The 7,655-nt window shown below is 37.6% G+C and overlaps 1 long non-coding RNA gene across 1 annotated transcript in view; it reads right to left on the bottom strand.

The window, feature by feature from the left end:
- Nucleotides 1-6,198: 6,198 nt before the first annotated feature.
- The window catches only part of LOC124962755 (uncharacterized), a 16,197-nt gene continuing 14,740 nt past the window's right edge, over nt 6,199-7,655 (bottom strand). Inside the window, exon 3 of the long non-coding RNA XR_007104581.1 lies at nt 6,199-6,784. This is a non-coding gene — a long non-coding RNA (uncharacterized LOC124962755). The remainder of the gene's footprint in view (nt 6,785-7,655) is intronic.

The raw sequence follows: 7,655 nt of genomic DNA, 5'->3' as shown, positions 1-7,655 counted from the left end.
CTGCATCTTCTGTTGAAAAGACTGTCCTACAATTGCCAAACAAACTTGCCACTTTCATTAAAATTATTTCACTTTGTCTTTTCTTTTCTGTTGGTCTATATGTCTGTCTTTATGCAAGGATCATGATTTTTTTTACTCTAACTTTATAATGTATTTTGAAATAAAAAATTATGAGGCATTCGGTTTTGTTAATTCTTTCTGAAGATTGTTGTAATGATTCTGGGGACTTCAACATTCCAGATGAATTTTAGAATAATTTTTTCTCTTTCTACAAAAACAAACAAACAAAAAACCCCAAATCATTGGGATTTTGTTAAGGATGGCTTTAAATGTGTGGATCTTTAAGGAGTACTAATATAATAATATGAAATCTTCCAATTTATGAACATGGTATTCCTTCAATATATTAACATGTTATTTAATTTCTTGCAGAAGTGTCTTATAATTTTAATTGTAAGTCTTTCATGTCCTTGTTAAGGCTAATGATTTTATTTTTTGATGCTATTGTGAATGGAATGTTCTTATAATTTTCTTTTCAGATGGTTCATTGTTACGAGTACAGAAATTCAACTGAGTTTTAATTATAATTTTTGCATTGTATTCTGTTACTTTGCTGAATTCATTTATTAATTGTACTAGTTTGGGGGATTAATGTTTTAGGGATTCCAATATATAACCTGTCTACTACCCTACCAGCTACAACACAGGATAGTTTAACCTCTTTCCTTTTAATTTGGATGGTTTCATTTCAGCTCGTTTCTTTTTCTTGCCTATAAGCTCTGGATGGACGTCCAGTACTGTATTGAATGGGGGTGTCAAAAGTGGACATACTTGCCTTATTCCTGGTCTTGGAGGAAACAGTCTCAGTTTTTCACCATTGAACATACCATTCACTATGAGTTTTTCATATGTGATTTTTATTATAGTCAGTTTCATTATTTTCCTAGTTTAGTGAGTTTTTTAATCATGATAGATGTTAAATTTTGTTCAATAACTTTTCTATGTGATTATCTGTTTCACTCTCCTTCATTCTCTCAATGAAATTCATTACATTGATCAACTTGCATATATTGAACTATCCTTGCATTCCAGAATTAAATCTCACTGGGCTATTATCCTTAATCCTTTTACTATGCTGCTGAATTCAGTTTGCTAGCATTTTGTTGATAATTTTTGCAGCAATGTTCACAAGGAACAATTTTCTTGTGGGATCATTTTTTGGCTTTAGTCAGGATAATGCTAGTTTCATAGAATTATTTAGAGAACATTTTATTTTCTTCAATTTTTTGGAGATGTCTGAGATAAATTGATGCTAGTTCTTTAGGTTTTTTGATACTTGAAAGAGGAATAGAAGATAAAAGTTTTTATCACAGTCACTGTTGATGATATTTCTCATTGAAGTTAGTTGAAACCACAAAGACTATGCCTTTGCATTCTCCTCACTAATTTTGCAATCCTTATATATCATGTAAAAATCATAAAATGATTCAGATAACATGATGCACTGAAATTGGATTTGGTGGTAAATAGGCCTCTATTTGATTCCAATGAATGCATTTCCACAAGCCATTTAAAATCTTTAATCCAGATGACCTTCATAAAATGGAAAATATTCTTCTAGACCTTCTGAATCTTTTGGAATTAAGATACTGACTATAAAGTGTGAGGAATACAGTTGCCCCTCAGTGTCCCTTGGGGACTGACTCCAGGACACCCTGCAGATGTGAGGATCTGTGTTGCCCAGTCCCTCACATGTAAGCTTACAAAAGTAAGCTGCACACATCCTCCTCCTGCACACTTCAAACCCTCCCTAGATTATAACAAAAACTAATACAATGTAAATGTGGAGATGCTTATTATACCATATTGTTTAGGTAAATTTGGTAAAACAAGTCTGTGAATGTTCAGACACATTTTTTTTGCCAAGTATTTTCAATCCACAGGTGGTTCAATCCACTCCAGTGGAACCTGCAGATATGGAGAGCTGAGAGTGTATGTGCTCACATGTTTGTCTGTTTAGATTTATTTGTGTTTCCTTTTTGTTCCTTTACCAAACTTTAAAGCACCTCAGGCAGTTAATCAGTGTACAGCATCTAAATATGTCTTAGTTTATTTCCTGCGCATCACCACAGTGAAATCACTGAATATACATTTGGTTACATTTTTAATTCATTTTTAAAATTTGTTCTAATTATTTGTACATAATAGTAGAATGCATTTATACATTGATGAAATATACATAAATGAAGTATAATTTTTCATTTCTCTATATGTATTGCAGGATCACATTGGCCATGCAGTCATACATGTACATGAGATAATAATGTCTGTTCACTCTACTACCCTTCCTACCCATCTCCCTTCCCCTCCCTTCACTCCCTCTACCTATACATATATGTATACCTATGTGTATACATAAAGTAACTCTATTCTTCCCTATCCACACTCCCCTTATTGTGACTCATCATCTGCATGTCAGGAAAAACATTCAGCATTTGGTTTTTTGGGGTTTGGCTTATTTCCCTTAGCATGATATTCTCTAACTCCATCCATTTACCAGCAAATGCCAGAATTTCACTCTTTAAAGCTGAGTAAAAGTATTTGGTTACTTTTGTTCATAAAACTATTCAATTGTTTTCATTCCTTAGAGCATGAAATCCAAATAACTTAGTATATCATTGAAGACCCATTTCATCAAATTGACTTGGGCCTTTATTGTCGATGTTGATTGCTTCAAAACACAGTAAAAACAGTGGCTGAAAATCAGATTTTAGCATTGTATGCCCTGGGGTTAAAGTACTGCTGCATCTCTTTTCAGGCAGTTTTGCTTTTGTAAATTAAAAAAAAAATAGTCATGAGCACTTGTTTGGATTGCAAGGAAAACGATTAGCATTTTGAAACTATTCGCTCCTATCTTAGTGGACATTAGTTCATTGGGTTGACTCTATCTTTACATAAGTTCATTTCATGCCTGCACATTTACATGTATGTGGCATTCCACTCTGAGTCGTGTTCCCTGCCTGACGTGTCTTTCTTCTACATTTCCAACAATAGAAATGCCGTACTAGTCATCATTCATTATAATAACAAAGTGACTGTCTTGGTGTTTCTTCCAGTCAGTACCTTCTTCCATCTAGGGGAAGGTAGATGATAATGAGTATCACCCAGTCCTCAAAACCACTCTCTACTTTTTTCTATATGATTCTAGTGCCTCATTGTCTGTGGAATCATGTAATATTTGTCCTTTCCTATTTTATGCAGAATATCATCAAGGTTAATCCATGCTATATCCTGTGCCAGTAATTTGTTCATTTTTACTGCTGAATAATACATATATATGTGTGTATATACACACACATATATATATATATACACACACACATATATATATATAAACTATATACCATATTTTATATCTCAGTCAAATGTTGATGGATATTTAGGCTATTTATAGTTATAAGTTGTCGTGAATAGAACTGCTCTGACCACTGAATGTAAGTTTTTGCTTGGAAACCTGTTTTTGATTCCTTTGTATATATGGTTAGATGTAGATTTGCTTGTGATTATTGTGGTGGGGATATTGAAATAGCCCAATGTAATTATCATGTTGGGGCCTATCTGTCTCTTTACATTCAGTAGGTTTGTTTCATGAAATTGGTTATACTGACATTTGGCACATATGTTTACAATCACTTTGTCTTTCTAATGGATTGCTTTCTTTACCAATATGTAGTGACCTTCTTTGTGTCTTTTGAATAATTGTGGTTTGAGGTCTTCTTTGTCAGATATGAATGTAGCTATCCCTTCTAGCTTTCATATTCCATTTGTGTGGAATATCAGTTGCTGTCCTTTCATTTTCCATCTGTGTGTGACATTGCCAGTGAGGTGTGTTTCTTACAGGGAACACACAGTTGGTATTTTTTTAATCGAATCCACTAATTGTGCTTTTTAATAGGAGAATTAATCCCACTTACACAGTGTTATTTTAGGAAGATGAGTACTGTCCTTTTATTGTTTTTCTAATATTTGATTCTTTCCTAGTTGTCATTTGCTTTCTACTATTTGAATGCAAATTGTTCTTCCCTTTGCTCCTGTGGTTATGCTCTTCCTCTTCCATGTGTAGAATTTTTTAAGTCTCTTGTGCAATGCTGACTTGATGGTCATGAATTCCTTCAGTTCATGTTTATCTTGTTGAAAATGAGGAAACACAAATACAAGTAAAAGCAAACAAAAGTGCTAAAATTCCTCCTTGTCAAGTTGTTTAAAATGAAAAGACTTCTTTCAGAAACTTTATATTTAGAACCTGCCTGGTCCTAGTCCAAGTTTCAGAAGTGAATCCTCTGAATCACTCTGAACCTGGAGGAGGTGAGCAGGCCAGCTCGATTGGAAATAAGCTGTGGACTCATACATTTATTTTTTCCCACATTTAGATCAGCATCCTGCTTTCACAAGGTCCTTTCCATGCCCTCCTCTGATGTAGCCAAGGTATCTCTTGTTAACCTGGAGGTAGGCCTGGGCACAAAAGGGACCTCTGAGAGTGTAGAGGTTGTCTCTGGCCTGATGACAAGATTCCTCCCTGACACAAGTGGAATTCCTGTGTGTGCCAGGAGAGTCCTTGGTATGTGGATAAAAACATCACATGCCCAGAAGTTGGAACGCCAGATCTGAGGCAGCCTAGGCCAGTGGGTGAGCTTGGGGGTCTTCCGTTTCTTCTGTGTACTCTTCAAAGGGCTTGCTTCAGTTGTATTCTGTCAGTGCCACACCGTGCCGTAAAGTGTGGGCTGGCTGGGCAGCGTGACAATGTTTGTTGCGATCTTCAGAGGAATGGAAAATGCAGGAATTGCATTTTGCAAAGCAGCAAGCTCAGGCGTGACCTCCACAAGACAGCTCCCTTCCAGCTCCTTCCATGTTGAGGACAGGCGGAGCCCTTCTCAGTGCCAGCCCACTTAGCAGCTAAGCCCACACTAGCTTTCTGCTCTGCAGCAGTTGCCCTGCCAGTTTCATCCACCAGGTTTCCTTCTTTCCCTTCGTGTCGCCCCTCGGCACTGCTGTGCCCCAGCGCATCTGCTGCAGGGTCAGAGCTGAGGCACTTTCTCCCTGTTTCAATAACCAGAATCTCGGGGTCTCTCCGGGTTTCTGACATTGTCTGATACTGCATTTCAGTGTGTTCCTTCAGTCGCTCGCCTCACGGCAGAGCTGTTCTCCAGGTAGGGAGAAGCTGGGAAGTGCCACCACCTCTAGCTGCCGTCTCCGTCCCTCCACTGTAATATTTTAGTGAGGTCAGACTTGTCTCTTCCCTTCGTTGCTCCTGGGTTTGCTGTCCTTCTTAAGAACCCATTATCAAATACAAGGTCATGAAAATCTGTTTTCCTCTAAAGGTTTCATACTTTGGTCATTTATACTTAGGCTGTTTATCTTTTCGGAGTTGGTTTTGTGTGTGGTATGGCACATCCACTTGTTTCGGAAACGCTTGTTGGCAAGGCTGTCCCTTCTGCACTGGATGTCTTGGGCTTTCTTGATGAAGCACAATTGGCCATAGACGACGTATGGGTGTGTTTAGCAATGATTCTGCTCCACTGACCTATCCGATTATCTTTGTACCAGGATCACACAGTCCCAATCATTGTGGAGTCGTAGAAAATATGAAGCAGCATGCCTGTGTCTTCTAACTTTATTCTTCTTTTTCAAAATATTATTTCTTGAAATTCCGTATGAATTTAAGATTAGGTTTTCTGTTTCTTTTTAAAAAGCTATTGAAATTTCTATGTGAAACATATTGAATCTGTAGTTCACTTTGTAGAATATTGTTATCAACAATATTTTCTTCCAATCCATGAACATGGGACTTCTTTCCATTACTTAGCATTATTTAAGTTATTTCGTCAATTTTTATAGTTTGCAGTGTATAAGACTTTTTCTGCTGACTGAATAATTCCTACCCTTATTTGAATATCTGTTGTTTTAGAAAACTTCTCAATTCTGAATATAACTTCAGCTGTTACACTGTTAAACATATTGTGTCAAACCGTACCTCCTAGTAGCTATTGCTTTTCGGTTAACAATAATAATTTCTGAGAGAAAATATCGATAAGAATGATGAACTTTAAAGATTCAGAAAATTTTATTTGAAAAACAAAAATATTACTCAAAGGATATCAAAGTGATAACTGGGAAACATAAACATATGAATAGTACCTCATTAGTGGACACAAGGTGGGTAGGGAAGAATAGTTACTTTATATTAGGTGGAGGGGAGTGAAGGGAGGGGAAGGGTGTGGGGGAAGGAATGACAGTAGAGTGAACAGACATTATCACCTCATGCACATGTGTGACCGCATGACCCATGGGATCTGCAATGGGATCCTCAGAAAAATGAGAGCTGACCCTCCATTTATGCATGATCTATCAAAATGCATAAATGTATTCTACTGTCAGGTACAACTAATTAGAACAGATAAAATAGAAAAAGTTTTAAAAGATATGGATTTATGTGGAGGCCTAAAGTAAAAATATTTATTTTTGCTAGGATGAGGTCATTGAGTCCTCTTTGCCCTGTTAAATTTGTAACTACTCCATTTATTTTACATGATCAGTTTTATTAGAAATAGCATATTGCAGCATGTCTATCATCTCGAGGGGGAACTCTCATAAGCTGAGGGAGGGAATTGAAAGAAAATCCTCAAGTGCAGCTGTGTCCATCTGAGGTGGCAGACACATGGCTAGATGGCCTCGGGAGAAGTCCTCAGTGAGTCCAGCCCCAACATTCCATTCTTCAGTTCTACAACTGAAAAAGACAAGTGAACCAAAGTCCTGAACGCCCCCAGTGTTTTATTTGTCTCACTGTTTCTGTGACGTAAGTAAGGTCATGTAAATGTAGGCCTGTTTTGTCTAACGACTTCATTATCAGAAGTACTCTCAATGTCACCAGAATGTCCTGATTCCTTGGAGTTGTTCCTTTCTAAAATCATTTTGATACATGAAATCAATAAATACCCACGGTTACCAGTTTTTTAAATTGTATCTCCAGACTTAGGAAAATTCAAAGAACAACCCAGTGTGGCCAGGGCTTGCGGTCACGTTAGCCATGTGTGGGGACCACGGTGCTGCGGCAGCCTCAGCTCCGTCCAGCCCAGGACAGTCAGCAGCACTGCCTTTTCTGTGAAGACACACTGACCTGCATAGGCCCCTTCAGGTCTTATAAATTACTGGGGAAGTGAAGAAGGTTTTATACCTTTCTAAAGCTCTGATTGTTCATTAACATTGAAATGAACCCGTAGTCTCTTCCACGTAAGGTGTGTGCTGTTAATTAGTCTGACATTCCTCGGGAGAGGGAGGGACCCTTGTCACTTTTGGACCTAGGGTACAAACTTCTGATAATCTGAGTGGGTCAAACTGATGCTTTGGGCACTTGGCACTGTTCTATTACCTGGATACATTTGTTGGAGACGTGTTTATTCTATTTGATTCTCAACTTTGAGAAGCATCAACTACTTGCTGAGTCTATCTTAGAATAAAAATGAGGGCTGTTCAAGTGATCTACAGTGAAATGTCCTGAATTTGTCAGCAGACTCCTTACGATGGAAAGGCCTGTCTCAAAATAGCATTAGGGAAACCATTCCTCAGGGACCGCAGCTCTGTCACTATGCTTCCGGCCC

The sequence above is a fragment of the Sciurus carolinensis genome, chromosome 13, assembly GCF_902686445.1.
Source record: "Sciurus carolinensis chromosome 13, mSciCar1.2, whole genome shotgun sequence".
NCBI lineage: Eukaryota > Metazoa > Chordata > Mammalia > Rodentia > Sciuridae > Sciurus > Sciurus carolinensis.
This window is presented reverse-complemented; position numbering and strand designations above follow the sequence as displayed.